This window comes from Oncorhynchus masou, chromosome 8, assembly GCF_036934945.1.
Source record: "Oncorhynchus masou masou isolate Uvic2021 chromosome 8, UVic_Omas_1.1, whole genome shotgun sequence".
NCBI classification, from domain to species: Eukaryota; Metazoa; Chordata; class Actinopteri; order Salmoniformes; family Salmonidae; genus Oncorhynchus; species Oncorhynchus masou.
In genome coordinates, this window is record NC_088219.1 from 45,733,281 (window position 1) to 45,759,038 (window position 25,758).

The window sequence follows — 25,758 nt, forward strand, 5'->3', positions numbered from 1 at the left end:
CAGAGCTAGAAAATTGTATATCATATACTACAGCTGAGGACAAATGGGAAAGTAATTCTGCTTTGAAAGTTGATAAACTTGTAACCTCATTTTTGGCCCTCGAATCTTTTGGTACCTATTGGAGAGCTCTTCTTTGTCTACACCCATTCAGCATCATTCACACCCTTTTAAGTTTTAGCCCCACCCATCTCTTTAAGGATTCACATGTGAGGCGATGCACTAAAAAAACAAAGACTTCAAGACTAAAGGCTGGCTTATACTACGGGTGTGTCTGTCAATTTAATCTGGGCGTTCGTAAAAAGAGGGTTGTCAGATTGGAAAATCATAATTTCAGAGCGTTTTGCTCTCGGGGGCGTTCAGAGTACACACTGGACACTCTGGCTGGAAAGTAGGGTTGATCCGAGCGTACTGACCCAACAGCAGTCAAAGACCCAAGCTAACTGGCTAACGTTGGATAGATTTCTAGCTACTTCCAGACAAAAATGAGAGAACAGCCCACTCTGACCATTTTACTCGCCCTAGCAGAGCTGGCTAGGCAGTTATGTTATCCAGAGCATTGGTGACTGCAACTGTGCTTCTGGCAACAATTTAAATACGCTTTTTTGCAAACGTTTACTGGCACTGGCCATATTCAGGGTTTGTCAATTCGTCGGTTATTCTACACTCTCGCACAATCATGCGAGCATGCTCTGAAATCGGAGTAGATAGCCAGAGCAAATTTACCAGCTACGTCTATCGACAGTTGTCGCAGTGACATCATAAACATTCTATTGAAATAGTTACTTGCATAGTGGAGTATTTTGTTTAGACATGTAGTTAGCTCACTAGCTAAACAATTAACCATAATCCCAACTCATAACGTTACTACCCTGCATGAGTCTGCAGGTAGCTAACCAACCAGCTCCAATGTTAGCTAGTTCAAATTAAGCTATAACTAGCAATGCAAATGGCTCTGAGATACGAATAATAACACAGATCATACAGGTAACGTTAGCTAGCGAGCCATTCAGCTAACGTTAGCTAGCTAACTAACAGTACACGTGAAATGAAAACGACTGACAAAATTAGAAACGTGTAATATCTGAAAATGTAGCTAGCTAGACTCTCTTACCTATACATGTATGGACGCTTCTCCCTCTTTGTCATGGATGCCATGGTTGCCCTTAGTTTGAAGATGTAATCCGGAGACAGGTGTTTTATACAATAGCCTTCTTTCTGTGTGTTCTCTTTTCGACTCTATCTGCATATTTGCAATCAAACGCCAGAATTTCTCCATATCCTTAGCTATCATACTCTAATTCCACTGATTTCAAAACTCGGTCCTCCAGAAATTGGAGAGCAACACATATGCAGTTCTACTACATGGTATCTTTGAAAAAAGCCACAGAAGCATGCTACATGTCAGACCAATCCAAACAAATCTCTTGGCATGTCCAGCCCACTCACCATCTCAGTCGATCATGGCTAGCAGGAAGGTTGGTGTCTTTTTCTGTGGCTAAACCAACTAGGCTCACAATTAAAAAATTATATTTGTATTTACAGATGGCATACACGTTTGTGATTAAGGCACATGAAAGTTTACATGTTCCAGAAGGCATTCCTGCCCAAAAAATGTTATGTTCAAACAGCTTTATGTTCAAACAGACAGTTTCCTGAATCAGGTCACATATGTGCAGTGGTGTAAAGTACTTAAGTGAAAATACTTTTAAAGTACAGCTTCAGTACTATTTGTTTTTGGCAACTTTTACTCCACTACATTCCTAAAGAAAATAATGTACTTTTTACTCCATCCATTTTTCCTGACACCTAAAAGTACTCATTACATTTCATATGCCTAATAGCAGGACAGGACAATTCACATACTTATCAAGAGAACATCCCAACTCTTTCTAACCTGGCGGATGCACTAAACACAAATGCTTCCTTTGTAAATTATGTCTTGTTGGAGTGTGCCCCTGGCTATCAATACTTTTTAAATTAATAATTGTGGAGTCTGGTTTGCTAAATATAAGGAATTTTAAATGATTTATACATTCATTTATGATACTTAAGTATATTTTAGCAATTACATGTATTTATGATACTTAAGTATATTTAAAACCAAATACTTTTACTTTTACTCAAGTAGTATTTTACTGGGTGACTTTCACTTGAGTCGTTTTATATTAAGGCATCTTTACTTTTACTCAAGTTTGAGAATTGGGTACTTTTTCCACCACTGTATATGCACACATATTCTGGCCTTGTGTTCTAAAAAATGGCTACAAAAAAAAATATTTGAGGACCCAACTTAGAATTTATTGTGGCAAAACATAAGAAACATTCTTGTGTTCTGTTCATAAATATGGATTCCCCTGTGAAGAAACCGTGTAGAATTGTTTAAATGTAGCCTATTTCCCCAATATTGTAATAGCCTGAGGTGTCCAAAAGTTGCTGCTTTCAAAAAGAATAAATGTCAGACTATAGGCCTAGGCTATTCTCAATCACAGCTTTATGAGACATTGAACAGACAATATTAATGTCATGTTGCGCGCCACACAGACAGCCACAAGGGTCAATATCACATAACATTTGGAACACGCAACATTTTGCATTTTTATTTCAGAATTTGTATTCCTTTTGTGATTTACTATAAAAAAATATATATATATATTAGACTTTTAGAAAAACATGTTGGCCAAGCTCCAGCACTTAGAGTTAGATCATTATAAACCCATTTTCAGTCAGCCATAAGATATGCCCACCCTGTTACAGACATGTACTTAACTGTATTTAATTACTTTCATTGGACTATTTTAATCATATTTACGTTTTCATAAAGCTATTGTGTCCCCGTGTCAACCCTGTTCATTTGTTCTGGTCAAATTATAAAGAAATAACAGATTTTGTACACAATGTGTGGTTTTATACTGAACTTCATCTCATTTGCACCTTATCTTTCTAAATTGAGATCAATTATATTTTATCCAAGTTTATAATTCTCTGGTGTCGGCCGTGTCTTACCCTTTAAAATACATTACACAAATTCTTGATATTTGACAATGTAACTGAATTAATTTGAAAAAGATGCCAAGATAACAGGGTGGACCAAGGTATAACAGGGTGGACAACTATAACGGGACAGAACATAAATTAAACCCTGAAATCTGAATACTGAACACTGAGGAGATATCTACATAGTAATACATGGAGTAACAACATTGGAACTGTAACGACGTTCTTCGTTTGTCGCAAGAAAGTCGGACCGAAATGCAGCGTGTTGGTTACTCATGTTTATTAGTGAAACAAACAATGGTACTATACATGAAATAACTAATAAATACAAAACAACAAAACGGAACGTGAAACATATTACAGCCTATCTGGTGAACACTACACAGAGACAGGAACAATCACCCAAGAAATACAAAGCGAAACCCAGGCTACCTAAATACGGTTCCCAATCAGAGACAATGAGAATCACCTGACTCTGATTGAGAACCGCCTCAGGCAGCCAAACCTATGTAACACACACCCCTAATCAGCTACAATCCCAATAACTAAAAAACCCCACTAAGAATACAACAAACAATAAACCCATGTCACACCCTGGCCTGACCAAGTAATTAACTAAAACACAAAATACTAAGACCAAGGCGTGACAGGAACTGTTATTTAGTTATATATTCATTATATATTCATCAACAATACAAAAATACATTGCAGGTACAAAATCATTGGAATTAGCATTAAAACACATTCCTGTCCTTCTCTTCCTCTCCCCCTCGCTCTCCCCTTTCACCCCAAATGCTCTTCCACATACTTCCAGGTGGAGTTTTCCTTCTGCAAGGAGCGTTTATTGACAGCCAGTGGCTCTGGCATCAGACAAATGAACTGTCCATCAAAGTACCAACAAATATCTTCCTTTGGACTTGGCCAGAAGAATTTGTTGATGTCATTCAGTTCACCTTAATGTTATGTTAGCATATGATAAGATATATAGAGTAACAAACACCTTAAACATTTCAATACTCAACCAATACTCAATGTATGTACTGTATGTGTGTATGGGGTGGAAGGAGGGTTACCTCTGCTCTTGCCTCAACATCACTCTCAGTAATGAAGAACACAGAGGAGTTAAGACCCTTTAGGACATTGTACAGGGCCTGTGTATCTGGGATATCCTTTCCATGGTGCACTGATGGATCTGCAGATCTCTTGAGAGCATCTCCAATACCATCTGGTGCCCCTTGCCGTGGCTGGCCTCAAAGAAATTCCAGTTGACCTCTTGAAAGCCTTGTTTGTGTGGTTCTGTATTGTGGAGCCGGCCCGTCATTAAAGAAATGAAGCCGGCTGACTTCAGGGTACTTCTGCTTCAACTGGCAAGAACCGGATCAAGGTGGGCCCAAATGGCAGGTGGATCATGTCTCTGTGATGGTGAAATGGAGCAAAAGGCAATTGGTGGTTGGTCTGCAGCAGTGTAGAACACTCCAGTGTGGAGAGTGGCTTGCTGGTGGATCCTCCAAAATGCAAGAACTGGATCTCTTGACTGTATTTGCATGAATAGTTTTTGCTGAAGTCAATGTGCAGCAAGCACTCATTGTTCTTCAGACTCTCCCTAAGCCCCCTATAGGCCCTGTATTGCCACTTGATATTAAAGATGTGTTGCCTAAAACTTAGCGAGACTATCTTGAAACTGACTGACCAGTTTCTGTTATTGTGACCTCCCTCTGCACGGTTATCATGGAGCACTTCTCTACATCTTTTTGGATCTTCTCCAAGGTCCATTGTGTCAGAGGAACTTCTACATTCCCAGGAGGTTTTAGAGTTGGAGGAGTGGTGAGGAAGCGATCCTTACATTCACCATAAGCACATAGCTTCGATTTCGGGTCACACATACTTGATTTGACCATGTCCTCAAGGTTTTTAGTGGACAAAAGCCCAAGACTGTGAAGAGATTTGCCATGAACTGTAAATTCTCATGGGGTTCGCACTGACAAGTTTCACGATCAGTGTCATTCGGCATAACAACTCAAAATGGCCTGAGGTGGCAGAAGGAGGTATTGGACAACTGACCTAGTTCCTCAGGCAGGAATTTCCTGTGCAGACTTTTTCATTGTCAGTCAGAAGCCTCTTCTGCATTTTGTTCTTTAGTCGTGTCATGGTTTGGTTGCGGCCGGTCGTTATACTACTTACATCATCACTGAGAAAAAAAATCATTCACTTTCCTTTTTATATCTGTTTCTGTTCTGCTTCCCTTCCTCATCAAAAAAAGAGCACAGGTCCCCTTCCAACTTTGCTCTCATTATTTGAAAAGTCCAACACCGTCTTCTGAAGTTTATACTTCTTCAGTGTATTCGCAATGATTTGCTTGTTCTTCTGATTCCTTGCATTTCTGTATTTTGTTTTGATATCTTTAATGAGAGATGTGTGAAAGAGGAGAGCCCTGTTAATAGGTGATGTCACATTCTGACGTCTCTGCAATGCTTTGACTGTTGAATGAGGAGATACAGATGCCTGTTCTCCACTAATCCTTGCATACCTCTTCCTGTATTTTTTTCTTTTTTTTCCTGTCCTTTGCGACTTCTGATTTGAAATGCTCTCTCTCTTTTTGGAGTCTTCTGTGTGTTTTTTTCTAAATGTGTTCCCCTTGCTGACGTTGCCTAAAAACACATTAAATGCATGGTTAGGATTCTAGGGGTAGAGTCAGAGATAAAGTTAAGGATAAGGGTTAGTAGATCGAGATTAGGGTTATGGGTTATGGTTCAGGATTACGGTTAGAGTTAGTAGAAAGTTTAGCAAATAATATTCTTATTCTAACCTTGAAGGCCCAGGCTGATAATCAGGAGTTTAGGGGGGTGTTTGGGATTGCAGCAATCCACTAGGCCCTGGCTCTGAGTATCCTTTTAGAATCTCTCCATTTCTTCCTTTCTGCACGCTGCACTCTGTCACTGAGTTCAGCTACTGCCTTCTTCCCTGTCTCTCTATCTTTCCTCCATTTCTGCCTCTCTTTCTCTAGATGCTCTCTCCTTCTTTCTGGGTCGGCATTACGTCGTTCTCTGTATTGCCGCTGTCTTTCAGCTGCACCGAGAGGTGCCATTCCTTCAGAAAGACCTGATTTCAATTGATATTTATTTATTCTTTAAATATTATACATGCTATATATCCTGTAATTATGTAATACTATTTATGAACAAGATCACATTTTGCAACACATTACTGCATGATATCCATTTGTGTAACGGCTTTCTTCTGTTGAAGGAGGAGCGGACCAAAATGCAGCGTGGTGGTTACTCATGTTTATTGTGGAAAAATGACTAGACGTGAAATAACTGAACATGTACGAAAACAACAGACGGAAACGTGAAGAAACTATACAACCTATCTGGTGAAACTAAACACAGAGACAGGAACAGCCACGAAATACTCAAAGAATATGGCTGCCTAAATATGGTTCCCAATCAGAGACAACGATAATCACCTGACTCTGATTGAGAACCGCCTCAGGCAGCCATAGACTATGCTATACACCCCACACAACCCCAAGACGAAACACACCACAAATAAACCCATGTCACACCCTGGCCTGACCCAATAAATGAAGATAAACATAATAAATATAGACCAGGGCGTGACAATTTGTTCACTCTGTTGAGTGCATGTACACACTGTTAAGTGTACATGGATAACAGGGAGCAACTATGCTCCAAGTGATCGGGATGAAGCTAGGATAATGTCTGCCAATTGAAAAGGAATTGTTTGATGAATATATTATGAAATTTTAAATTAAGATTTTTGCTTAAACAGGGTGGACATGTTATGCTTTCCCACATCACCGACATATCATGATGAAAATGCAATAGTATGAAATCTAGGTACTCACCAGGCAAACCACCGTTGTTTTCCTGCCAAGGAAGTGACATAATTTCCTGTTTGGGATGTCATTGTAGACCATATATATTTTCTTAAAGGGCCAGTAACCACAATGTAACAGGGTGGACAACGACTTTGAGGATGTACAGAAAATAGCCAATACTCTTATAAAAGGTGCAGCATTTCACATAAAAAAGACTATACATAAGATAACATTTAAGGAAAAAATGTGAAAATGTGTAAATATTTTTTTTTTTAATGCATAATTTCATTCTAATTGTTCTTGTTGAATTTGATTGAGCAGCACCTGGGAGGGACATTGAAACATTGCCTCCTTCCACTGAAATAAAATAGTCCTAAAGGTATAAAATGTACAAGTCTATGTCAGTATGCTTCTATTATCATGAAGGCATACACACAAGGATCCTTGTATATTTTTGATATACAATTTGGAATGATTTATCTTGAGGACAAAAAATAACACTTTTAGTGATATTGACCCACAAACAAACCTGTTTCATACTGAAGCTCCACCAGGAAGGAATATTAGAAAATATTTGCCTGCACTTCGTCCAGTTGTTGCATGTGATTTGCACTATAGCTATAGATGGTGGTTTTTAGCTGCAACATTTTCTGACTTTTTTGGGGAGTGGGGGGTTGGCCAATAGGGGGCGATCCCATAGCAAATCACAATATTTTATGATTTACATTACCCAACCCTAACACACACATCTCTCCACATCCCCATTGTCCATACCGCTGCACATCACATTCCCTCTGGATCAAACTGGTTCTGCAGTTCAGACTTAATGACAACAAGCGCTGGGCACGAGACTCAGAGAGAGAGAGAGAGACATGGGCACGAGAGAGAGAGAGAGAGAGAGAGAGAGAGAGAGAGAGAGAGAGAGAGAGAGAGAGATGGGAAGAAAGTAAGAAAGTTCCCAAGATGGGGCCTTGAATATTTTTTCCCATTAGACACTATAAAAATGAAAGCCGGTGCAAAATCAAGGCTATATCACATCCTGACCACCTTCACGGTAACGCTGAGAACAGTATTTCCCTAATAGTGGGTGTCGGTTCATTTCTTTGATTCATTTTGGTGCTTGACTAGAATTACACCATCGTTTGATGTACTTGATGGGTAACACACACACACACACACACACACACACACACACACACACACACACACACACACACACACACACACACACACACACACACACACACAGGAAAGTCTTTGGAATCCCTAGTGACTCCTAGGCAGACGGGTCCTTGGTTCAGAGAGAGTGCAGGCTAGGGGTTCAGAGTGTAGGGGTGAGGGTTAGCCACAGGGCAGTGACAGCTTGGAAGGCACCGGCTTCCCCATACGGAGTGCGGGGGTACAAGCTGTGCCATTGTTAGGACGTGTGTCCCCTCTCTGTCTCCCCTGGTGGGGCGACTGCTACCCCACGTAAGGGGACTATCCTGTGGGGCTTCTCCCTCCCTTTACACTGGGGGTCACGGGGATCTGCATCGCTAATGCTATTATCCAGTGACAGAAGCGTGCATGTGCACAAGCGTGTGGGCAGACACACACACACACACATGCAGACAGACACACTCACATATACATACAGTACACAAACATCACTCTTCTCTCTGTGTGAGTGTGTCTCTCTCCCTCTGTCTTTCTTTCTCAAGCCTCACTGTAACCATTCTATAGCACATCTACAAAGACAAACTGTCTTTTTCTCTGTTTCTCACATTGTCACTCACTTCTAACTGTAAACCTTCCCTCCCTCCTTCCCCTCTTCCCTCTCTCTCTTGTTCTCTCTCAGTATGGCTCACCGGCTCAATCTGCAGTGCGTTCCTGAAGCTGCCGAAGAGAGCTGCCTGTGTTCTGAGAAAGGCTCGAGCCACACCGTCTCCTGTCGTTGTGGAAACCTTCTTCAGGCGGTTCTTTAAGAAGGACACCTGGGAAAACAAACAAACAGTTACACTTTACTATTGTTTATGATGTCTACATGAGGACAGTGTGATTGAGTGATAAGCAACGTGTAACATTTTCACCTTTCACAGAGGTGCATTTAGAGGTAATATTTCAATCCATCCATACCCCAATCTCTTCTCTTTGGCTCCCTCCATCAATTTCCTTCACCCTACCTTAATACCTTCTCCCATCATCCATCCATTTCACCCTACCTTAATACCTTCTCCCATCATCCATCCCTTTCACCCTACCTTAATACCTTCTCCCATCCTCCATCTATTTCACCCTACCTTAATACCTTCTCCCATCATCCATCTCTTTCACCCAACCTTCATACCTTCTCCCATCATCCATCCCTTTCACCCTACCTTAATACCTTCTCCCATCATCCATCCATTTCACCCTACCTTAATACCTTCTCCCATCATCCATCTCTTTCACCCAACCTTAATACCTTCTCCCGTCATCCATCCCTTTCACCCTACCTTAATACCTTCTCCCATCATCCATCCATCCCTTTCACCTTACCAGTGTCTTTATCTATCCCTCTCTCCATTCCTTTCCCAATACCCCTTCTCCTTTCCTACCAACATCTCAACCCTCTTTCCTCTCTTCATTCCCCCTTTCCCCCAGAGATAGTCTCTCTCGCCCTTAGGCCTCTCATCCCCTCTAGTAGCATCTAGACCCCGCTATTTTAAAATCAGTCCCTCCGTTCCCCAGGCCCCCCTCTCTCCCTTGTCCCTCTCATGCATCCATACGCACAGCAACGCCCTGCAAGTCAACAACAGCGTTATTCTACATGAATCCACTCCATGAGACGGCCGTTTAGGCTAATGCTCTAGCCGGGAGCAAGTGCAGGGGGGCTGAAGTAATCCTTTCTCTTTCCATCTCTCTCTTCCTCTGTCGCTTATCTCCTGCAGCGAGCTCCCCCAGTTATTAAAGACCCTTGGTTACCTTGTTAGCATAAGTTTTGCCTCCCTCAAAACCCCAAAAAACTTGCGACTGGAAAAAGAACGGTAGGAAAGAATACAGCGTTTTAGCAGCATTCGCCATGACCTGGGTTTGTTCTCTACCACAGCGGAGGCAAGACCGATAAGACATGCAAATTAATTGTTGTTGTCATTTCCTCCCTCATTTGCTTGCATGAGTACTTTTATTTGGAGGAAATGGAAAAGAGTGGTTTTGAAATGTCAACATGTAAACTCAATGTACAGTGTCTTTCTGTATACTGCAGTACTGTGTGTCTTAAACAAAATTCCCCTCTGGGACATTAAAGCATATCCTCTCCTAATGTGAATGCTCAAGTTAATCAGTGTGTCCAGAAGGTAGAACGACTTTCTTTTTCCTAATGCTTCCTTAATACTTCCTCTACCTGTCCAGAACACACACACACACACACACACACACACACACACACACACACACACACACACACACACACACACACACACACACACACACACACACACACACACACACACACACACACACACACACACACACACACACACACACACACACAATGTCCCCTTCTCAAAACACACTACAAGACAAATGAAAAGACCCACCAAAAGTCCAGAATTTCAGCCTTACGTTAGATCAAGAAAAAAAAATACAAAAACAGAGAAGGGAATAAGAGGATGAGGTGAGTGTGTAAAGATAGGACGGAAGTCTCTTAAAGGTTTAAGCCATTTCTAGGAGCAGAGGAGGCCTCTGATGTTCCCCAGTGATACTGCCAGAGATACACTTAATATGTGCTGAATTAACCTTTAAACACTAATACTATAGGTACTGTCCCCCTTCAAATCAGTAATACTATAGGACCTGTCCCCCTTCAAATCAGTAATACTGTAGGTACTGTCCCCCTTCAAATCAGTAATACTGTAGGTACTGTCCCCCTTCAAATCAGTAATACTGTAGGTACTGTCCCCCTTCAAATAGGTAATACTGTAGCAACTGTCCCCCTTCAAATCAGTAATACTGTAGGTACTGTCCCTCTTCAAATCAGTAATACTGTAGGTACTGTCCCCCTTCAAATCAGTAATACTGTAGGTACTGTCCCCCTTCAAATAGGTAATACTGTAGCAACTGTCCCCCTTCAAATCAGTAATACTGTAGGTACTGTCCCCCTTCAAATAAGTAATACTATAGGTACTGTCCCCCTTCAAATCAGCAATACTGTAGGACCTGTCCCCCTTCAAATCAGTTATACTGTAGGAACTGTCCCCTTTAAATAGTGTAAGAACTGGTCCTGTATCCACAAAGCGTAGGAGTGCTGATCTAGGATCAGTTCTGCTGTTTAGTTCATAATGAATAAGATGGTAATATGTGACCAACCTTAGCGGCGTTGGCATAAAGTGGATGTTTCTGGTTTTCAGGGATACAGTATTTTGAACTCAATTTCCATTTCCCCTGAAAAACGGAAGTGGTCAGGTGTCTTTCTATGCCTGCTACATTAGGCTAATATGTGACACACGTGTATCGACTTGGCTGAGTCATGGAGTCAGTGCCGGCTAAGTTCACACACATACTGTACACACATCCATTGAGTCATGTAAGCATGCGGACACCTATTTAGACACATGCATATAAGTGCATGAAAAGCACAATAACACAAAAGAAACTTGAGCTGGCATAACTATTCACCCAAAGTCAATACTTTGTAGAGCCACCTTTTGCAGCAATTACAGCTGCAAGTCGCTTGGGATATGTCTCTATAAGCTTGGCACATCTAGCCATTGGGCATTTTGCCCATTCTTCAAAGCAAAACTGCAAAAGCTCCTTCATGTTGGGTGGGTTCCGCTGGTGCACAGCAATCTTTAAGTCATACCACAGATTCTCAATTGGATTCAGGTCCGGGATTTGACTAGGCTATTCCAAGACACTTACATGTTTACCCCTAAAACCAATCAAGTGTTTCTTTAACAGTATGCTTAGGGTCATTGTCCTGCTGGAAGGTGAAGGTGAAAGGTGAACCTCCATCCCAGTCTCAAATCTCTGGAAGACTGAAACAGGTTTCCCTCAAGAATTTACCTGTATTTAGTGCCATCCATCATTCCTTCATTACTTCTATTCTGACCAGTTTCCTAGTCCCTGCCGATGAAATGCCCTCCTTGCCTGGTCCGTGAGTTTTGGTGGTTGGCCCTCGCTCGACAGGTTTCTTGTGGTGCCATATTCTTTCAATTTTTTATAATGTTTTAATGGTGCTCTGTGGGATGTTCAAAGTTTCTGATATTGCTTTATAACCCAACCCTGATCTGTATCTTTGTCCCTGACCTGTTTGGAGAGCTCCGTTGTATTCATGGTGCCCCTTGCTTAGTGGTGTTGCAGACTCTGGTGCCTTTCAGAACAGATGTATATATACTGAGATCATGTGACAGATTGTGACAGATTGTGACACTTAGATTGCACACAGGTGGACTTTATTTAACCAATTATGTGACTTCTGAAGGTAATTGGTTGCACAAGGGTCTTCATAGCAAAGGGGGTGAATACATACTGTATAAATGCACCACTTTTCTGTTTTATTTCTTTAAAAAAAAATTGAAACAAGTTTTTTATTTTATTTCACTTCACCAATTTCGACTATTCTGTGTACGTCCATTACACGAAATACAAATACAAATCAATTTAAATTACAGGTTGTAATGCAACAAAATAGGAAAAACGCCAAGGGAGATTAATAGTTTTGCAAGGCACTGTACTTGTCCTCTTGCTCAGTTGTGCACCGGGGCCTCCCACTCCTGTTTCTATTCTGGATAGGCCAGTTTGTGCTGCTCTGTGAAGGGAGTAGTAAACAACGCTGTACCAGATCTTCAGTTTCTTGGCAATTTCTCGCATGGAATAGCTTTCATTTCTCAGAACAAGAATAGACTGATGTGTTTAAGAAGAAAGTTATTTGTTTCTGGCCATTTTGAGCCTGTAATCGAACCCACAAATGCTGTTTTAATGCTTCTTTAATCAGGGCAACAGTTGTAAGCTGTGCTAATATAATTGCAAAGGGGTTTTCTAATGATCAATTAGCCCATTAAAATGATCAACTTGGATTAGCTAACAAAACGTGCCATTGGAATACAGGAGTGATGGTTGCTGAAAATGGGCCTCTGTACGCCTATGTAGATATTCCATTTCTAGCTACAATAGTCATTTACAATATTAACAATGTCTACACTGTATTTCTGATCAATTTCATATTATTTTAAGGGACACATTTTTTTGCTTTTCTTTTAAAAACAAGGACATTTCTAAGTGACCCCAAGCTTTTGAACGGTAGTGTATAAATAGACATACAGAACCAGTCAAACGTTTGGGCATACCCACACATTCAAGGGTTTTTCTTTATTGTTTTTACTATTTTCTACATTGTAGAATAAAAATGAAGACATAAAAACTATGAAATAACACCTATGGATGGAATCATGTAGTAACCAAAAAAGTGTTAATCAAAATAGATTTTAGATTCTTCAAAGCCCTTTGCCTTGACAGCTTTTCACACTCTTGGCATTCTCTCAACCAGCTTCATCTGGAAGGCTTTTCCAACAGTCTTGAAGGAGTTCCCACATATGTTGGCAACTTGATGGCTGCTTTTCCTTCACTCTGCAGTCCAAACTAATTCCCAAACTATCACAATTGGGTTGAGGCCGTGTGATTGTGGACGCCAAGTCATCTGATGCAGCACTCGATCACTCTCCTTCTTGGTCAAATATCCCTTAAACAGCCTGGAGGTGGTAGTCCCACTAAGCACAAACCAGATTACAATGGTTTATCACTGCAGAATGCTGTGGTAAACATGCTGGTTAAGTGTGCCTTGAATTCTAAATAAATCACTGACAGTGTCACCAGCAAAGCAACCCCACACCATCACACCTCCTCCTCCATGCTTCATGGTGGGAATCACACATGCAGAGATCATCCATTCACCTACTCTGCATCTCACAAAGACATGGCGGATGGAACCAAAAATCTCACATTTGTACTCATCAGACCAAGTCTAATGTCCATTGCTCGAGTATCTTGGCCCAAGCAAGTCTCTCTTTCTTATTGGTGTCCTTTAATAGTCGTTACTTTGCAGCAATTAGACCATGAAGGCCTGATACACGCAGTCTCCTCTGAACAGTTGATGTTGAGATGTGTCTGTTACTTGAACTCTGTGAAGCATTTGTGACTCACCACCTGGATGCGGTCTTATGTAGCAGCATTTGAATTTCTGTTTTTTACATAGGATAAAAGTAGAGACTCTGAGCTACAAAATGGTATATCATACACTGCATTTGGGGAAACAATGAGAAATTAATTCTTCTTTGAAAGTTGATAAACTTGTAAACTCACTTTTGAGAAAACCGTCCTTCAATGTTTTGGTACTACTATTGGAGAGCCCTTCTTTGTCTACACCCATTCAGCATTGTTCAAACCTTTTTAAGCCTTCGCCCCACCCATCTCTTTAAGAGTTGGTCCGAGTGTTCTGTAGTAACTTGCCAACAACCTCCAGACACCGAGAGAGAGAGAGAGAACAGCTCACTAAAAATGACTCGCCCTAGCAGAGCTGGTTAGGCTGTTCTGTTATCCAGACTGCAACTGTGTTGTCAGAATGTCTATTGGGAAATTCAGAGCGTTTTGCGTTCAGAGTGCACACTGAACGCTTTGGCCAATAAGTAGGGTTGATCCGAAAGTTCTGACCTCACAACGACAGTCAAGTACTCAAGCTAACTGGCTAATATTCGGCTAGCTTCTTCCAGACACATAATTCCAGAGAACACCCCACTCTGACCATTTTACTTGCCCGAGCAGAGCTGGTTAGGCTTTTTTTCAGACCGTTGGTGACTGTAACTGTGCTGCTGGCAAACACTGAACTACGCTTCGTTGCCGACGTTCACGGACACCGGATATATTCAACGGGTGTTGAGCATTCAAAAATGCATCAGTTATTCTGCGCTCTGGCACACAAAGACAAGTCTTTTGTGAAGAAATGTAGTGAGATAGCTAGCTAGGTAAACAATGAATCCCAACGCATGACCTGACGTTAGGTAGCGAGCAAGCCAGCTAACATTAGGTAGCTAGATAACAGTAAACTAACTTGAATGAAAATACTTTCTTTCAAAATTAGAAACGCGTAATATCTGAAAATGTAGCTAGCTAGACAAACTAGCTGATAAATTCGCATTGGCTATCAACAGTTGAAGTGACATTCTAATGAAATGAATACTTGCATAGTGTATTTCGTTAAGACATCTAGCTAGCTAGCTAAACAATGGACCATAATCACAACTTGTGTACGTTCAAAAAGTTCTCCTGTGAAGTTGTGACTTGCGACATACGCCTAGTTTCATGAATCGGGTCACATTTATTTGGACTGAAATCTGAGGTGCATTCAACTTATCCTCTTTCGCAGAGATAACTCTGGGTCTTCCTTTCCTGTGGCAGTCCTCATGGAGCACTTGATGGCTTTTGCACTTGATGACTTTTGCGACTGCACTTGAAGAAACTTTCAAAGTTCTTGAAATGTCCGTATTGACTGACCTTCATGTCTTAAAGTAACGATGGACTGCCCTTTCTCTTTGCTTATTTGAACTGTTCTTGCCATAATATGGGCTATTTTCTGTTTACCACCCCTACCTTGTCAAAACACAATTGATTGGTTCAAAAGCATTAAAAAGGAAAGAAATTCCACAAATGTAACTTTCAACAAGGCACACTTGTTAATTGAAATGCATTCCAGATGACTACCTCCGTGCGAAGTAGCTGGATATTGTCGGGAACTGGAACACGCTGTCGTACACGTGGACATGGGGCTGTGCATTATCATGCTTAAACATGTGGTGATGGCGGCAGATGAATGGCAAAACATTGGGCCTCAGGATCTCGTCACATTCAAATTGCAATTGATAAAATGCACTAAGCGCCAACCAGATTGGATGGAGAATCTCTGCAGAATTCTGTGGTAGACATGCTCTTTTGACTGGTACTGTATGTATGTATGCACCTGTATTACTGTATTACTGCACCTGTACATAGCCCACCTATATTTTAGCCCAAACAACTACCTCTTTCCCTACTGTATTTAATTGATTTATTTATTTTGCTCCTTTGCACCCCATTATTTTTATTTCTACTTTGCACATTCTTCCATTGCAAATCTACCATTCTAGTGTTTTACTTGCTATATTGTGTTTACTTTGCCACCATGGCCTTTTTTTGCCTTTACCTCCCTAATCTCACCTCATTTGCTCACATCGTATATAGACTTGTTTATACTGTATTATTGACTGTATGTTTGTTTTACTCCATGTGTAACTCTGTGTCGTTGTATGTGTCGAACTGCTTTGCTTTATCTTGGCCAGGTCGCAATTGTAAATGAGAACTTGTTCTCAACTTGCCTACCTGGTCAAATAAAGGTGAAATAAATAAATAAAAATGTATGTCATGTCACGTTATGGAGCATAATGTATTTACAGTTTTCTTCACGTTTTCAAGTTCTGGTGACAAATAATGCATTCTGATTATTTCATAGATTATAATGGACACCTATGATGTGTGTAAAATTATTTTTGGGTATTTTGTTGTACTGATTATAATGAGCTAATGCTAAGATTGTCAGGACCCGGTTTCGAACCTGGGTCTCCGGAGTGAGAAACAGTCACTTAACCAACTGAGCCACGAATAGACAGCAGAACCCAGAAGATGAGGCAGACACAGCAGTACTTAAGACGGTGTATTTAATAAAGAAAAAATCTTAAAATACAAAAATGGCAAATCCAAAAGGTGGTAGGTAAAACACAAAAGAACTCAAAAGAAACTCACCAAAAATAAACAAAAACAAAAAAAAGAATACCCCAAGAACGTCACCCGGAATCGACAAGAGCACACAGAACACTAGGGCAGGGTGCTAACATACAAACACAGAGCACAGAACTGAGGGAAACAAAGGGTTTAAATACAATCAGGGGAACGAGACACAGGTGCAAACAATAATGGGGATCAAGGGAAAAACACAGGGACAAAAAGCACAATGGGGACATCTACTGACAAAAACCCGGAACAACCCTGGCCAAATCCTGACAAAGATGTTGCCAGCTATGTGTGGTGCCAAGTTTGTTGACATTATACAATGCATTATTGATGTCACGTAAACGTCTGTCAGACCAAAGATGTTATAATGAGGTGAAGAAATGGTTCAAATATCTTTTGACTTCAGGAAGTGAATGATCATAGATGACACACCCCCTTCAACATGCATACTGCAAACAGACCAAACTGATCTTGTCTCCTCTTATTATCTATTATCTGGTTGATGAAAAATATAATAAATGGCGGCACGCACAAACTACTCATTTTCAGATGACTTTTGATTTCTAGAAAGTGTTTTACGAAATTATTTAGATCAATGTTGAGCTCAACCGTGACGTGATGAATTTTAAATAGTAATTGCTGTTAGCTAATTCATATTGTGGTTCATGTCAGCCAGGAGTTCTCCAAATATGACCAGTTGTGTTACGTCAATCTTTCCTCAGTTAGTGCTAGGACTAATGTAGCCTTCGTTTTCCGATTTGGATAATTGTGTTATGTCTTTCCTCAGTTAGTGCTAGGACTAATGTAGCCTACATTTTCCGATTTGGATAATTGTGTTGTGTCTTTCCTCAGTTAGCTCTAGGACTAATGTAGTCTACATTTTACGGTTTGGATGATTGTGTTATGCTGTTGTTACTTCTGTGAATGTCTCAACATTGCATCCAAACATAAACTGGTCACATTCAGGACATAGCACTGTAAGGACTGTGTTTGTGCAAAATGTTTCTGTGAAAAAACAGTGTGGCCAGCTCAAACGCTGACTGTTGTGTCAATCGAAACTGGACGTTCTAAATAAGCATTCTAATCACACTGGTTTGAGCTTACGCTGCAGTGACAACTGTAGAAGGATCACAATTGTTTGTTGGTACGTGTGAAAAGGTTAAAAGATGTGTTGGTGCTAGTAAAGAAGCCCGCTGCTAAGGAAATGAAGTCAGCATGTTTCTACACTGAAACAATGAAAACTCCTGGAGCTTCTACAGTATGTGACCCATCTGAAACAGAGATGTGTTTCACACATTCAGTTAACTGTACACCATGGGTGGAGGGGTGGGGGAGATTATTCCTGTTGACTGAGACAGGTCCAATTACTCAGGTTCAACATCATACATACACACGCATGGACAAATACAAACACACGCACAAGCACACGTGCACACACTCCCTCGCGCATGCACACACGCAAACACACAAACCTTTGAACCAGAATAGGGAACCAGATACACTGCAACAAACATTTGTTTTATAAGTGACACTGTCAAACTATTGTGATATACTCAAAACTTGTAAACAGGGTCGTATTGTACTATCCCACCCCTATTTCAGATGCTTCATGCATCCACATATGTATTTTAAGCTACTGTGTCAAATACAACTTTAAAGGGGGCAATCTCATGATAAACAGTTACGGTTTGGGGCAGGAGAAATTTAAACACTCTCAAATTCATCGACAGAGCTAAATCAAATTTATAGACAGAGCATTGGATGCAAGCTGGAGTTCTCATCAGGCGTGAACATTTGAGGCTGGGCTTGATTTAACCTGGTGTTGAGAAGGTGGAGGCGGGCGGAATGAGGAGGCGAGCAAACAGCCATTGTCATAGAAAAGCGAGGAGAGAAGAAAAATGTAGTTATGATCAACTGAAGGATGAAAATATTGTAATAAAGTAGGCTAATGCAATTGAAGGCATGTATCAAAATGTTGCTTATACTGAAACTCACAATGTCATATCCAACCGTTATACTACATTTAAAGCAATAGCCGTGTGTGGTCCACTAGATGATAATTTCAGCACCTTTTTGATTGGGGCAGCGCAATCATGCTGCTTTCAGAGAAGCATGGGGGACTCATCTTGGTAAATCAGTCAATGTCCGATTTTTGTTTTCAACCCTCTAGACTTTTTCCACATTTTGTTGTGTTACAAAGCAGGGGGGAAAATGATTTAAATGTATTTTCTTGTCAACGATCTACACAAAATATTCTGTAAGGTAAAAGAGGAATCTGTCAGGACTTCCGCCGAAGTCGGTCCCTCTTCTTGTTCGGGTGGTGTTCGGCGGTCAACGTCACCGACCTTCTAGCCATCACTGATCCATTTTTCATTGGTTTTGTCTTGTCTTCCTTCACACCTGGTTCTAATCCTATGTACACATGTTGTGTATTTAACCCTATGTTTCCCCTCATGTCCTTGTCGGAGATTGTTTGATTGTAAACCCGCGACGAGTTTTGTACCCACTTTTTATTATTTTGTCATTTTGGTTTGGAGTTTTGTGAAGCACTGATTAAACGACTCCGCTTATACCAAGTTCGATTCTCCTACGCCTGACTTCCCTGCCACCAACAAGCACCCATTACAGATGGTTTTTTTACATTAATTTTGTCAAAACAAAAAACACTAAAATATCTTGATTACAAGTATTAAACTCCTTGAGTCAATGTTAGAATCACCTTTGGTAGTGATTACAACTGTGAGTCTTTTTGAGTAAGTCTCTAAGAGCTATGCGCACACCTGGATTGTACAATATTTGCCCATTATTCTTGAAAAAAAATTGAAGCTCTGTCAAGTTGGTTGTTGATCATTGCTATACAGTCAATTTTAAGTCTTGCCATAGACGTTCAAGCTGATTTATGTCAAAACGAATTAAGTGACTCATTCAATGTCATCTTGGTAAGCAACCACAGTGTAGATTTGGCTTTGAGTTTAAGGGTTACTGTCCTGCTGAAAGGTGAATTTGTCTCGCAGTGTCTATTGGAAAGCAGACTGAAGCAGGGTATTATTTTGTCAGTTCATCAAATTTCTGCTCTGCTAAAACTGCCCTGGTCAACTGTAAGTGTTGTTATTGTGAAGTGGAAACGTCTAGGTGCAACAACGGCTCAGCCGCAAAGTGGTAGGCCACACATCTCACAGAACGGTTGCAACACTCACCACCATGTTCCAAACCTCCTCTGGAAGCAATGTCAGCACAATAACTGTCCGTCTGGAGCTTCATGAAATGGGTTTCCATGGCCGAGCAGCAGCACACAAGCCTAAGATCACCATGCGCAAAATGCCAAGCGTCGGCTGGATTGGTGTGAAGCACGCCGCTATTGGACTCTCTAGAGTGATGAATCACGCTCCACTAAATCAAATCAAATGTTATTTGTCACATGTTCCAAATACAACAGGTGTAGACCTTACAGTGAAATGTTTACTTAAAAGCCTTTAACCAACAATGCAGTTTTAAGAAAAACAAGTGTTAAGTAAAAAATGATGAGTAAAAAATAGATAAGTAAAAATGCTACAGCATTCAAGATGATTCTGTGCTTCCAACTTTGTGGCAACAGTTTTGGGAATGCCCTTTCCTGTGTCAGCATGACAATGCCCCCGTGCACAAAGCAAGGTCCATACAGAAGTGGTTTGTCAAGATCGGTGTGGAAGAACTTGACTGGCCTGCACAGAGTCCTGACCTCAACCCAATTGAACATCTTTGGGATGAATTGGATCGGAGACTGCGAGCCATGCCTAATCGCCCGACCTCACTAATGTTCTTGTGGCTGAATGGAAGCAAGTCCCTGCAGAAACGTTTCAACATCTAGTGGAAAGCCTTCCCAGAAGAATGGAGGTTGTTATAGCAGCAAAGGGGGAACCAGCTCCACATTAATGCCAATGATTTTGAAATTAGATTTTCGACGAGCAGGTATCCACGTACTTTTGCTCATGTAGTGTATGCCGATTTATGTCCATACATTTATTATGAATGGGTGGTCCCATGATTCAAACCCAATATCCTGATGTTGCAAGTGTAATGCTCTATCAACTGAGCTACAGAGGACCATTGTGGTTACTCACCAGCAGTAGTCTATAAGGTGCTGAGGTAGGACGGGATTGTAAACGTGTTGCCAATACATGGGGTACATCATGGCCGCCGACCCGTGAACACACGCCGTTAACTGTGAAGGAGAAAGTACAAAACAGGACAATCACCCACAACACCACAGAACATAACTATTTTTCAAAGTTTAATTTTGAAACATACACTACTGTTTAAAAGTAGATATTCCATAAAAAATCTGTCGTTTCCAGCTACAATAGTCACTTACAACATGAACAATGACTGTATTTCTGATCAATTTGATGTTATTTTAATGGACAGAATAATGTGCCGTAAAAAACGTTACGACAATTGGTTATTACTGCATTGTCGGAACTAGAAGCACAAGCATTTCGCTACACTCGCATTAACATCTGCTAAACATGTGTATGTGACAAATCAAATCCCTACTCCTTCTCCCCTTGACAGTTCCTATCACTGACGCTTAATACGAGCGTGACAAACCCCGCTCCCTTTTGTGTGTCAGGAAGAAGGAATGTAGCGCTAGCCAGCCTACGGGACTGATGGCGCCGTCAAACGCTGGCAGATGTGTCAATAATAGTGACGTTGCGCTGCCCGACAAACAGCAGCACAGCCTTTCCCCAGGATAAAGCGTTTGTCTCAGACATGTGACATGGGTGTCTATATTAAGAGCTGTCAAAAAGGCATGTGAGTGATCATAAAACATGCTCCTTTCTCTCCCCCCCCCCCCCTCAATCAAACTGGCCAGCTTTGTTGAGATTCTGAAAATGTTGCTCTGATGTAAGACGGGGGAAGGGAAACGTTACGACAACTCGTCATGGGGGGGTGGGGGGGCGGGAATGGGGGCGGGGAGAAAGGGACCTTGAGGAATGCTCTTCCACAGCCATGTCAGGTAGATTTTTCACTTAAATGAATCATATATATTTTTATAGGGGAGGTGGAGGACATGTGTGGTTTCTCTGTTTTGGTAAAAATTAGAGGAACCTTCTGCTTTTCTCCCATGGTTCTGGTCAAAAGTAGTGCACTGTATAGAGTGCACTATATAGGTATGGTCACATTTGAGATGTGTCCCTTATTTCTAATCCTCAATAACCACTGATATGGAAAAGGAATAGTGTGTTCTCCCCATGTCATTCTCCAATCCTTCACAACCATTACTTCTGAAGACTGCAGCCTCCTCCTCCTCCGACACCCCCCCCCCCCCCTGCTTATTTTGGTTCAAAGGTTGCCTGACGACCCATACTGCACACAATTAAATTATGTTGCTCTATCTATCGCTACATACATTCAGCCTGAGTCTGCCGTCATCAAAGTGAGGGGCGTTGCACAAAATAAGTCATCAGTGATTGGATTGTCTCTAACCAAGCAGAGTATTAAAGCCAATTACTATTTCTGAAACACCCACGTGTGTTCAGGATCTGGCCTAATCAATCGGTTTATCGGTCCAATCAGAGCGGTTTGAATGTGTTCGCATTTGAGGTGTCATTGGGGAGGTGATTATATGCAGACTTACCGTAGAGAAGAAACATTAGTGTGGGTGTGGAGTTTTGCCAGAGTCATGTGGATGGGTAACCAGGCAAGTTCAAAGCCACTGCACTGACGGCTCCCTTCTTGTCTCCATCACGCCGTGGATATCAAAAGTAGAGAGAGAAGCTAACATATAAGCTCTCCCTTTACCGCGTTCTGCCTGTCTCTCTAAAGGCCCACCAGAGATGGGGAGATGAGTAGCTGGGGAGGGCTCACAGCCTTAGAGGTCTAGCAAGGGCTTTCTGATTTGCCCCAACGGCAAACTAACTATCCAAGGATGCCAGGGGCATTCGGGGAAATCAAATGAGGTATTGAAGAGTGGAGTAACATTGGTGTGGTTTGTTATGGTTTTGATCTACAGTGATAACTCCTTGGGGGTGAATCTGGGAGTTCTCTCATATCAAATCAGATGAGATTGAGTAATGTATTTTGGTATGTCATCAATGAGCTCAAATGGATATTGTCAGTGGTGCCGATTGTGCTGTGAATGTACACCAGAAACTGTAGGGTGAAGGCCGAAGATACTCACACTTTCAGGTATGCTGGGAAGTTCCCTTGTGTCAGGCACAGTGAAGTAGGAATGCTAAGAGGGTCAAAGAAATATGGCGGGTCAAAGGTCAAATTGAAGAGATGAAGGTATTTTAAGTCATCACAGTTCATGACAAAAGACATACGCTAATAGGATTAACACATCTGTTCAGTCTGGCCCACCCTTACTCAGCCCTATCCAAAGCTAAGGAGCTTTTATTTATTCTATTGTCTTATTCTTGTTTTATACTGTTTTTTTTTCAAAGGCTATTCAAGTCCGATGTATTAATATTACTGTATAGACATTCCATACACTGAAAAAACTAGCATACTGCCTTTTTTGTTTTCCTGTTTCAATATATTTTCTTCCGTGACTATACGGCTTTTGGGATCTTGATGTATCAAGGGCCCTGAAGTGTTGGAACCAGTTCAGGGAACAGTTCCGAAAACCGGAAAATAATCAAATCAAATGTTATTGCTCAAATGCACCACAAAGAACAGGTGTAGACTTTACAGTGAAATACAAGCCCATTCTCAACAGTCAGAGATAAAAAGATAAATAATTCCTAAATAAAATAAGGAAATGGTAAAACAATACAACACTAATGAGGAGTACCAGTACCGAGTCAATGAGCAGGGGTGAGAGGGAGTTGAGGTACAGTAATTGAGGTAATACAGTATCAAGGGGGAGTTAGAGCACTGATTATGCTTCCTCTAACTGACAATGAATGGGAGACATAAACCAAAATAGAATGAATTAGGCCTGCCACCATAAAGTTGTCGGCAAACTTAATGATGGTGTTGGAGTCATGAGCGGCCACGCAGTCGTGAGTATAGTAGGGGACTAAACATGCACCCTGTGTTGAGGGTCAGAATGGCGGATGTGTTGTTGACAACCTTCACCACCTGAGGGTGGCAGACAGGAAGTCCAGGATACAGTTTTTTATTTTATTTTTTTATTTCACCTTTATTTAACCAGGTAGGCTAGTTGAGAACAAGTTCTCATTTACAACTGCTACCTGGCCAAGATAAAGCATAGCAGTGTGAACAGACAACACAGAGTTACACATGGAGTAAACAATTAACAAGTCAATAACACAGTACAAAAAAAGGGTGGGCTATTTACCAATAGACTATGTACAGCTGCAGCGATCGGTTAGCTGCTTAGATAGCACATGTTTGAAGTTGGTGAGGGAGATAAAAGTCTCCAACTTCAGGGATTTTTGCAATTCGTTCCAGTCACAGGCAGCAGAGTACTGGAACGAAAGGCGGCCAAATGAGGTGTTGGCTTTAGGGATGATCAGTGAGATACACCTGCTGGAGCGCGTGCTACGGATGGGTGTTGCCATCGTGACCAGTGAACTGAGATAAGGCAGAGCTTTACCTAGCATGGACTTGTAGATGACCTGGAGCCAGTGGGTCTGGCGACGAATATGTAGCGAGGGCCAGCCAACTAGAGCATACAAGTCGCAGTGGTGGGTGGTATAAGGTGTTTTAGTGACAAAACGGATGGCACTGTGATAAACTGCATCCAGTTTGCTGAGTAGAGTGTTGGAGGCAATTTTGTAGATGACATCGCCAAAGTCGAGGATCGGTAGGATAGTCAGTTTTACTAGGGTAAGTTTGGCGGCGTGAGTGAAGGAGGCTTTGTTGCGGAATAGAAAGCCGACTCTTGATTTGATTTTCGATTGGAGATGTTTGATATGAGTCTGGAAGGAGAGTTGCAGAGGGTGTGTGTTTAATCAGAGAGTCCTTTGCTTTGCTTAGGGATGAGCTTGGAGGGCACTATGGTGTTGAACGCTGAGCTGTAGTCAATGAACAACATTCTCACGTAGGTGTTCCTTTTCTCCAGATGGGAAAGGAAAGTGTGGAGTGCAATAGAGACTGAATTTGTGGATCTGTTGGGGCAGTATGACACTTGTAGTGGGTCCAGGGTGTCTGGGAGGATGGTGTTGATGTGAGCCATGACCAGCCTTTCAAAGAATGTCATGGCTTGGAATTCTTGGATACAGGGCTATGGTGGTCTGCTTGAAGTAGGTATTACAGACTGGATCAGGGAGAGGTTGAAAATGTCAGTAAAGACACTTGCCACCTAGTCAGTGCATGCTCTATCTGTCCCTGCGGTCTTATGAATGTTAACCTGAATTTTGTATGAAAAGCATGCCCAAATTAAACTTCCTGCTACTCAGGCCCAGAAGCTAGGATATGCATATAATTAGTGGATTTTGATAGAAAACACTGTCTGGAACTGATATGGCAGACGAAAACCTGAGGAAAATCCTTCCAGGAAGTACTATATTTTTTTTTGAAAGGCTGTTTTTCCATTGAAAGCCTATCCACCATACAAAGACTTAGGACCCAGGTCACGATCTCTATGGCTTCTTCTACATGTGGACAGTTTTTAGGCATTGTTTCAGGCTTTTACTCTGAAAAATGAGGGAGATACAGCACTTTCAATGGACAGTGGACATTTCCAGCCATGAGCCCAGCATGTAATCGGGAGTGCGCATTTCTTGTTTAACTTTTCTATTAACGAAGCTTTTGTCCGGTTGAAATGTTATTGATTATTTATGTCAAAAACAACATGAGGCTTGATTTTAAACATTGTTTGACATGTTTCTGCAAACTTTTATTGTACTTTTTAAACTTTTCGTGTGGATGTTGAGAGCGAGCATTGTGCTTATGGATTACTGAACTAAACGCACCAACAAAACTGAGGTTTTTGGACATAAAGAGGGACAATATCGAACAAAATGAACATTTATTGTCTAACATGGAGACCTGGAAGCGCCACCAGATGAAGACCATCAAAGGTAAGTGATTAATTTTAATGCTGTTTCTGACTTTTGTGACACCTCTCGTTGGTTGGAAAATGGCTGTAAGGTTTTCCGTGGCTAGGCACAGATCTAACATAATCGAGTGGTGTGCTTTCGCCGTAAAGTCTTTTTGAAACCTGACACAGCGGCTGGATTAACAAGACGTTTATCTTT

At 41.3% G+C, this 25,758-nt stretch overlaps 1 pseudogene; it reads right to left on the reverse strand.

Moving 5' to 3' along the window:
- The window catches only part of LOC135543832 (DENN domain-containing protein 1A-like), a 161,739-nt pseudogene that overhangs the window by 22,390 nt on the left and 113,591 nt on the right, over window positions 1–25,758 (reverse strand).